The 8,808-nt window shown below is 38.5% G+C and overlaps 1 pseudogene; it reads right to left on the bottom strand.

Moving 5' to 3' along the window:
* Positions 1 to 3,342: 3,342 nt before the first annotated feature.
* On the bottom strand, positions 3,343 to 3,460 carry LOC126102729 (5S ribosomal RNA; annotated as a pseudogene).
* Between the last annotated feature and the right edge of the window lie 5,348 nt (positions 3,461 to 8,808).

Genomic DNA, 8,808 nt, shown 5'->3' with positions numbered 1-8,808 from the left:
ACAGTCTGCATATGCTGGGGTAACTTTTCAATTCCGCGATTGTAGAAATGATACGGCTTTGAGGCGAAGAACTAGTAGTCGAGCCATGTTTGGAGCGCATCTTCATCCAGGAAGTAAGTTCCTTGAACAGGATGTATACACAGACAAGAAAAAAAAATTCCCAGATTTCCAGGTTAAAAATGCACTTTTTCCCTGGTGAAAATTCAGTTTTTCCCTGGTGAAAATACATTTTTTTCCGAATGAAAATAAGCATTTTCCGTGTTAAGTGACAAAATTTTCCCTTGGAACTGTAAAACTTATGCATCCTTCGAATAGTGAAGGACACCGGCACAGATTTCCCCGAAACTTCAGGAACTGAAACCCAGCAAGAAACAACACTTTTGTAAAGCTCTTTGATGAACAGCAACATTGCGATGTATATTCTCGTATTACGAACGTATAAACACAAATTCCACCAAATACGGGGCAGCAGCTTCTGAAGTACTGAAATTGAGACTGTGGCGCACCTTTGCCAGCCAATTACAGCCATGTCACATGATCTCGCCAGCCAATGACAGTAGATATTCAGAGCACAGGACGAGAATGAAGGTATATAGTTCGGCAATAGCAAATAGGAAAAGCTAATGGATTAAACTAATATGCGTACAGTATAGCTACAAAAAAAGCTAAGCTTTCACATATAATATGGGTCGTCAAAACGTTTTTGCTGTTTCTTAGGCAGGATCCTAAGAACACAGCTTAAATTGCAGCAGCTTAATAATTCTGATGATAACGATTATAAGTTTCACTGCTGTGCACCGAACGCTTCTAGGTTACCTGGCTGAATGTGTGTTCTGCCAAGCACTTACTTTGCGATATAAAAGCCAATTATGTGTTAAATTGCTCATGAACTCTGCACTTTTTTTAAAGGATAATTATACTTTTTGACATCGTTGCCATATAATGTGTATTCTATGAAAGAATTAAAATAAATATGAAAAACTAGCTCTGAAACTAGGTCTTTTATAGCGTTTGTTACCCTTTAAAGTATATCAAACACAAATGTGAAAGTACAATTTTAAGTATTGGCATTAATGGCTGGTCTTTTGGGCCCGAAATTTCTCCAAGTGACTGGTTCTCAGCGTTAAGCTTTGGATGAGAGCCTAACGCTCCGTGACTTACAAAACTCATCGCACATTGTCAAACGTAACATAATTCATCTTGCTTAAAAGAAATTTACTTTTAAAGTATCGCTTCTGAAACCACCATTCACAATATTTTCTGTGTATGCAGAGTTGCTGCTTTGTTTAGGTGCAATCATTCCTTTCTTTTCCTTACGTCAAAGGCTTAAAGACATCATTTCTCATCACCTTTAACAAGACAGGATAGGAATGTTAGACGTTGTTCAAAAGCCAATTGATGATGATGATTGGTTTATGGGGCACTCAGCTGCACGGCCATCAGCACGCATACAAAGTCCGAATTTTTACACAGTCCAATTTTTTTTACACAGTCCAATCTAGCCACTGTCATGAATAATGATAAAATGATGATGACAACACAAACACCCAGTCCACAGACAGAGAAAATCCTCAACCTGGCCGGGAATCGAACCCGAGACCACAAGAACCAGAAGCAGCAATGCTAGCCTCTAGACCACGAGCTGGTGGCGAAGAGCTAATTGATGATGAGCAAGTAGAGATGCACATATGGTCACCCGCAAATTTTTGTAATTTTGGTCTAGAGCTTGCAGGTACGCATACATCAATTTTTGAACCTTCCTCATTGCATGCAAATGTCTAGCATTGGCGGAATGATCACATTTGCCAGTACACTGTACACTGAATTGGGTCATTGTGGATATTGCATTTAAAAGATATTCATCAAACCCCGAAGCTCTTTCTGAATGTGGTGACTAACTAATGTCAAAATGATCTTCCTTTAATCGAGAAAACAATTTTCTTGCCATGTTTTGCCCATGACATTATCCCCAAACATGGTGCAAATGGTTCTGGCTGCCTCTGCTGCTGTCATCCCTCTGTTGAGATCAAATAGAAGAATATGATGGAAATGTTTCGATTTCTCCACTTGGCACACCATTTTCTATCATCCATAACATCACTCACTATTTCCAAACCACGTCCAGCTGTTCTGAATTAGGTTTAAATATATGATTTTCCTAAATCACTTCAGGCAAGTGCCGGGATGGATCCTTTAAAAGGGCATGATCGACTTCCTTCCCTAATCCAATGGGACCAATGACCTGACTTTTTGGTCCCCTCCACCAAATCAACCAACCAGCCATCACTATCTCCATCATCATCATACGATGGCAAAACAGTCACATTTGCCAGTACACTGTACACTGAGGTGGGTCATTGTGAATTAATGTGTTCAAATGGTATTCATCAAAGCCCGAAGCTCTTTCTGAATGTGGAGAGTTACTAATGTCAAAATGATGCTCCTTAAAATGAGAAAGCAATTTTCTTGCCATATTCTGTCCCATGGCATTATCCCCATACATGGTGCAAATGTTTATGGCTGTCTTCACTGCTCTCATCCCTCTGATGAACTCAAATAGAAGAATATGTTGGAAATGTTCTGATTTCTCCACTTGACACACCATTTTCTAGCATCCACAGCTTCACTCACTATTTACAAGCTGCATCAAGGCTTTCCGATTTAGGTTTTAATATATGATTTCCCTAAATCACTTCACACAAATGCTGGGATGGTTCCTTTGAAAGGGCATGGCCAACTTCCTTCCCTAATCTGATGGGACCAATGACCTTGCTTTTTGGTCCCCTCCACCAAATCAGCCAACCAACCATCACTATATCTAAATGGCAACATTTAAATTCAAATAGCAATAGTGAACTACATATAAAAATGACAGTTGACAAATAAACCTGAATACAAACATACAATACAAGTCAGACCACGCATGTGGTGGAAAGGTATTTTAGTGAAAAGAAATGCTGCCTTCTCTTTTTGCACCAAGTCTTCTATTACTGCGTACTGTATCTTTACCATACAGTCAATGGAATATGAGAAACCAGTAATTCTGACTACATCATCATCATTTAGGACTCCATTATTAAAGAGTTCACGGAAATAATAATTGTGGGAAACCTTAGTAACAGTGACAGAGGCTAGCCGTTGAAAAAACTTAACTCTGTCCAAACAGGTCTCTGAATACTCTAACAATACTGACGGCCACATCATTCTCAGCCTAAAGGCGTCACTGGATACAGATATGATGGGGTGTGTGGTCAGCACATTGTCGGTTTTTGCAACCAGAGTAGCTACTTCCCAGTCAAGTAGCATCTCAATTTGTCTCACTAGGGCTGAGTGCATTTCACTAGCCAACAGCACTCGGCAGACCAGATGGTCACCCATCAAAGTGCTAGCCAAGCCCAACAGCACTTAACTTCGGTGTTCTGACGGGAACTGGTGTTACCACTGTGGCAAGGCCCTTGGCATAAAAAAAAAGAAAGAAAAACCTGGGTGTAGAAAACACACAAACTATCAATTTTTTTAACACTGCAGAAAGTGACTACCTACTTATTACTTGCATTGCCCTCATTCGTGAAAATATTTCCATTTTAACCAAAATTTTTCTTTAGTATGTTAATAACACACGATCTTTGTTAACTGGTGGGCAAGTAGATCCTACCTAGCATGTTAAAACAGTAAGGGGGCAGTTCTGGTGAATCAATTAAGCTTTAGTAGTAGAGGATAGAGCAAAATTTAAAGAATGTGCACAAATAGTAACGAATAATGGACATATAGCACAAAAGTAAAACTATTTTATACAATTATGCGAATATTTAAGAGCTAAGACTATATATTGGCTCCTTTTTGAGTTCAACTCTACACTATGGGACGGCCTTTTACAGTGCAACCATTAATATACACAGAGTCCACTAGTGAAGGTTTTTTTTTTTTCTTTTTTAAATCTTTGTACCATTAGATTTCTGCTTACTTGCACATTGTAAACAGCTTTTACTGCAGAACTGGTGGTGGTTTCGTTGATGCACATATCAGTATCCTTGCTAGTGTGCTCATAACAAACTGTAAATTTCATAAAGTCCTACATGAACTCGTCTCTGGGGAAAAAGGAATCAAGTTCTGAAGTAACCACAGAAGCAATTTAGATACAAGCCATACACATGTATGATTCAGATCAAGGGTTTACAAGTTTTTTTTTTCTGCCGAGATTAGTGATGCACCAGAGAAGCTGAATATTGCAGAGCAGGTTTCGTGTGTTCATGGACAAACTAAGTTCCGAGAAGATGTTAGGAATTTTGTTTGTTTGTTTCTTTTGTTTTGTTAAAAGTAATTAATTGTTTTTGTATGACAATCAGAACAATTTTCCTTGCAAATTTTGGGGGCTCAGCTCAGATCAAATGAATGACTAGTGATGTAGTTTTAGCTGTTTATCTGTGACAAAGTTTCCTGAGTGCAATTTTTCTTGTGACAGTGGATTTTGGATCTACAGTAAGGATTCATATTTTGATGACAATTTGCCATAGGAGAACAATGCAAGGAGAAATTTTAAACTTGTGACAAAAAGATAAAAGCATGATGAACGAAAACTGTTACATGAAACAATTTATAATGTGTAATTCCGAGTTGGAACTTGCATTTACAGGTTTATCTATGAATTAATTTTTATGTTATGACATTTCATTTATGCTGTTTGGGAATGTTGTGAAAAGTGAAATGGATTGATATTTAGAAACAGTAATGTAGGCAAAAACTGAAAAAACAAATAAAAATATAACTTCTACATTGGTTAAAATAATTAAATCTTTGCAGAAGTTAATTTTCGAAACAGTTCCAACTGACAGAAAAAAATCTGAATTTCTTGAGAGAATTTTCTACTTTACTTTTTAATCAAAAGTTAGTGAATTTGAAGCTAAATATTCAAATGAAGAGTTATTTTCAGAAGTGGGTGAAGAAGAGGGTGTGATCAAACAATTAATAGATAAAAGGTTGAATTTGTTGGAGAAGATAATGAATAAAGCTTCAAAATCAGAAATATATGAGAAGTGAAACACAATCCTCAGAACATTCACAGAATCTTTTGTGACACTGCAGCTGTTCTTAAGTCATTTGAAGGTTTGTCTACGTTTTTCATTCAGAACAAGAAGGATCTTCCATCATGAGCTGCAGTGAAACATTCTGTGAGAAGAATTACAATAATTTGAAGTAGAGACAAATTCTGCAGAGATTAAGAAGCTGCTGTCTCTACAAAAGAAGGAATATGAAAGGCCGCTTCAAGAATATTTTCCCATGATCAAACAGATAGTCAGCCATTCTGATATTGATAACAAGTTGCTTTTCCATTATGTTATAGATGGCACAAAAATTCAGCTTCATGGTGCTGGAAATGTGAAAGAGTTTCAGTCAAAAAATGAGGCATTATGAAAGTGCTGTGAAGTAATTGCAGGAAAAAAAAAGGTAATGAAAAGTTGGGAAAATGCCAGTAACAAAGAAGCTAAAGGTTCAAGTAACAGAAACTCGAAGTTCAGCTTGTGTTCCAAACACTGTGTTTCAACTGGGATATTTCAATTGCAATGGGTCCGAACATAGTCCCGTCTGAATGCACGAAGGAGAAGAAAAATCAAAGGGGACAACAGATGCAAATGCTGTAAAGAGTATTTACAGTTATAAATTTAAAAATGTACTAGTAAGTACCTGGCAACTGAAGACACCGACTGTGGCAGTCAGCTTTATTTATTACTACAAGATGTTGATGAGACAAAGATGCTCCAATATTGTACGATACAGATATAGTGTTAAAAAGATTTGGGAAAAACTTTCTCTCTCCGCAAGGGTATTTTACAGGTTCTGCTGAGATTGACAATGTGAAAATGGAAACAAATACTTATGTTGTTTCTGGAGACGCTAAGAATTTAGACTTTAGCTGTTGGGGACAATTTTCTAGACTATTCTGATGTTTTAATAAACAGGGATGGAGTTACAATAAAGAAGCCAGAAAGTGCTCATCTCATGAGTAGCCATGTGACAGACAAAACAGAATTAGATGTTGAAAACTCTGCTACTGGAAGACAAAGGAACATACTGAAGTCTCAGTGCCTAATTACCGGTACACCCCAAAAAAGACAAAGTCTGCTGATATCAGAATGAAGATTGTTGTTAAACATCAGAATAGAAGATTGATATTAAAAAACAACCAACATACAGCTAACTGATAAAATTGTCAGAAGGAGAGAAATAAATTGTTGACAACCAAGTCCTGGTGTGGCATGATAAAGGAATAATAGAAGTGATTTCATATGAATATGTTAGCCAGGTAATAACTGCAAAAAAGAAAACTTCTGCATCTACATTGATACTCCATAAGCCAACATAAGGTGCATGATGGAGGGTATCCTGTACCACTACTTGTCATTTCCTCTCCTATTCTACTCACAAATAGAACAAGGGAAAAAACAATTGTCTGTACACCTCAAAATTAACCCTAATTTCTTCGTGGTCCTTACGTGTGATGTATGTTGGCGGGAGCAGAATCGGTCAGTTTCAAATGCCGGTTCTCTACATTTTATGAATAGTGTTCTCCGAAAAGAATGCTGCTTCCCTCCAGGGATTCCTATTTGAGTTCCCAAAGCATCTCTGTAACACTTAAGTTTTGTTTGAACCTACCGGTAACAAATTTAGCAGCCCTCCTCTGAATTGCTTCTGTGTCTTCCTTCAATCCGTCCCAGTACAGATCTCAAACGCTTGAGCAGTACCCAAGAACAGGTAGCTCTAGTGTCCTAAATGCAGTTTCCTTTACAGGTGAACCACCCTTTCCTAAAATTCTCCCAAAAAACCAAAGTCAACCATTTGCCTTTCCTGCTACAGTTTTCACATGCTAGTTTAACCTAATATCACTTTGTAATGTTACACTCAGATATTTTAATGACTTGACTGTGTCAAGCTGGACACTAGTAATACTGTATTGAAACATTACAGGTTTTTCCTTCCTACTTACCCACATTAACTTGCATTTTTTGCACATTTAGGGCTAGCTGCCATTCATCATACCAACTGGAAATTTTGTCCAAGTTGTCTTGTACCTTCCTACAGTCACTCAACTTCAACACCTTACTGTACACCACTGCATCTTCAGCAAACAACTGCAGACTGCTGCCCAACCTGTCCACAAAATCATTATGTATATAGAGAACAACAGAAGTTCTATCACACTTCCCTGGGGCACTCCCGACAATACCCTTGTCTCTGATGAACACTCACTGTCGAGGACAACATACTGGTTCTATTATTTAAGAAGTCTTTGACCCACTCACATATCTGTGAACTTACTCCATATGTTCGTACCTTTGTTAACAGCCTGCAGTGGGTCACAGTGTCACATGCTTCCTGGAAATCTAGAAATATTGAATCTGCCTGTTATCCTTCATCCACAGTTCTCAATATATCAAGTGAGAAAAAGGCAAGCTGAGTTTCGCAAAAGTGATGCTTTCTAAAACCATGCTAATTCATGGACATAAGCTGCTTAGCCTCAAGAAAGTTTATTATATTTGAACAGAGAATGTGTTCAAGGATTGTGCAGCAAACAGAAGTTAGGGATATTGGTCTATAATTTCGCAGGTCCATTCTTTTATCACTAGTATATACTGGAGTCACCTGCACTTTTTTCCAGTCACTTGGGACTTTGTGCTGGATGAGAGATTCACAATATATGTAATGCAAGCTCGGTAAGGGGCCAGTGCCATAGAGCACTCTTTGTAAAATCGAACTGGGATTCCATTTGGACCTGGTGATTTGTTTTCAATTCTTTAAGTTGCTTCTCTACAAAAGGTATGCCTATTTCTGCGTCGTCTATTCATGGCCAAATGATGATATGTTTGTACAGTACGATACTTTGTGAACAACTTCTTGAACATGAAATTTAAAACTTTGGCTTTTGTTTCACTATCTTCAACTGCCACATCAGACTGGTCAACAAAGGACTGAATGGAGGGCTTAGACCTGCTTAGTGATTTTACATATAATCAGAATTTTCTCGGGTTCTCTGCCAGATCTTTTGGTAAGGTGTGGCGCTGGTATTTGTTGTATGCTTCGCGCATTGATCTTTTCACGGACGCACGAATCTCTACTAACCTTCGCTTGTCATCGTTTGTGCATCCCCCTTTGAACCTAGAGTGCAACAGCCTCTGTTTCCTTAGCATTTTATGAATTTTGTTATAAAACCATGGTGGGTCTTTTCCATCCTTTATTCACATACCAGGCACGTAACTCTCCAGACCACGATTTACAATCTGCTTAAACTCTGCCCATAATTCCTCTACATCCATCATGCGGAGATCTGGGGTGCAAATTTCTCGACCTCCGCTATTGGGTGGAGAAATGTAGGGTCCCCCTGAATAGGTCAGGCGTGCACTACACGCCGGAAGCGGCTGCAAGGATAGCGGAGTACGTGTGGAGTGCACATGGGGGTTTTTTAGGTTAGAGAATCCCCTCCCTAGGCCCGACAAGATGCCTCCTGAGACGCGGCAAGGTAGGAGTAGGCAAAATGCAACAGGGAATAACAATATTAATGTGCTAATAGTAAACTGCAGGAGCGTCTACAGAAAGGTCCCAGAACTGCTCTCATTAATAAACGGTCACAACGCTCATATAGTATTAGGGACAGAAAGTTGCCTGAAACCAGACGTAAACAGTAATGAAATCCTAAACTCAGATTGGAATGTATACCGCAGAGACAGGCTGGACAGTGAAGGGGGAGGCGTGTTTATAGAGATAAGAAGTGCAATAGTATCGAAGGAAATTGACGGAGATCCGAAATGTGAAATG

The sequence above is a fragment of the Schistocerca cancellata genome, chromosome 1, assembly GCF_023864275.1.
Source record: "Schistocerca cancellata isolate TAMUIC-IGC-003103 chromosome 1, iqSchCanc2.1, whole genome shotgun sequence".
NCBI classification, from domain to species: domain Eukaryota; kingdom Metazoa; phylum Arthropoda; class Insecta; order Orthoptera; family Acrididae; genus Schistocerca; species Schistocerca cancellata.
The sequence above is the reverse complement of the archived record's forward strand: the minus strand, read 5'-3'. Positions and strand labels throughout refer to the sequence as shown.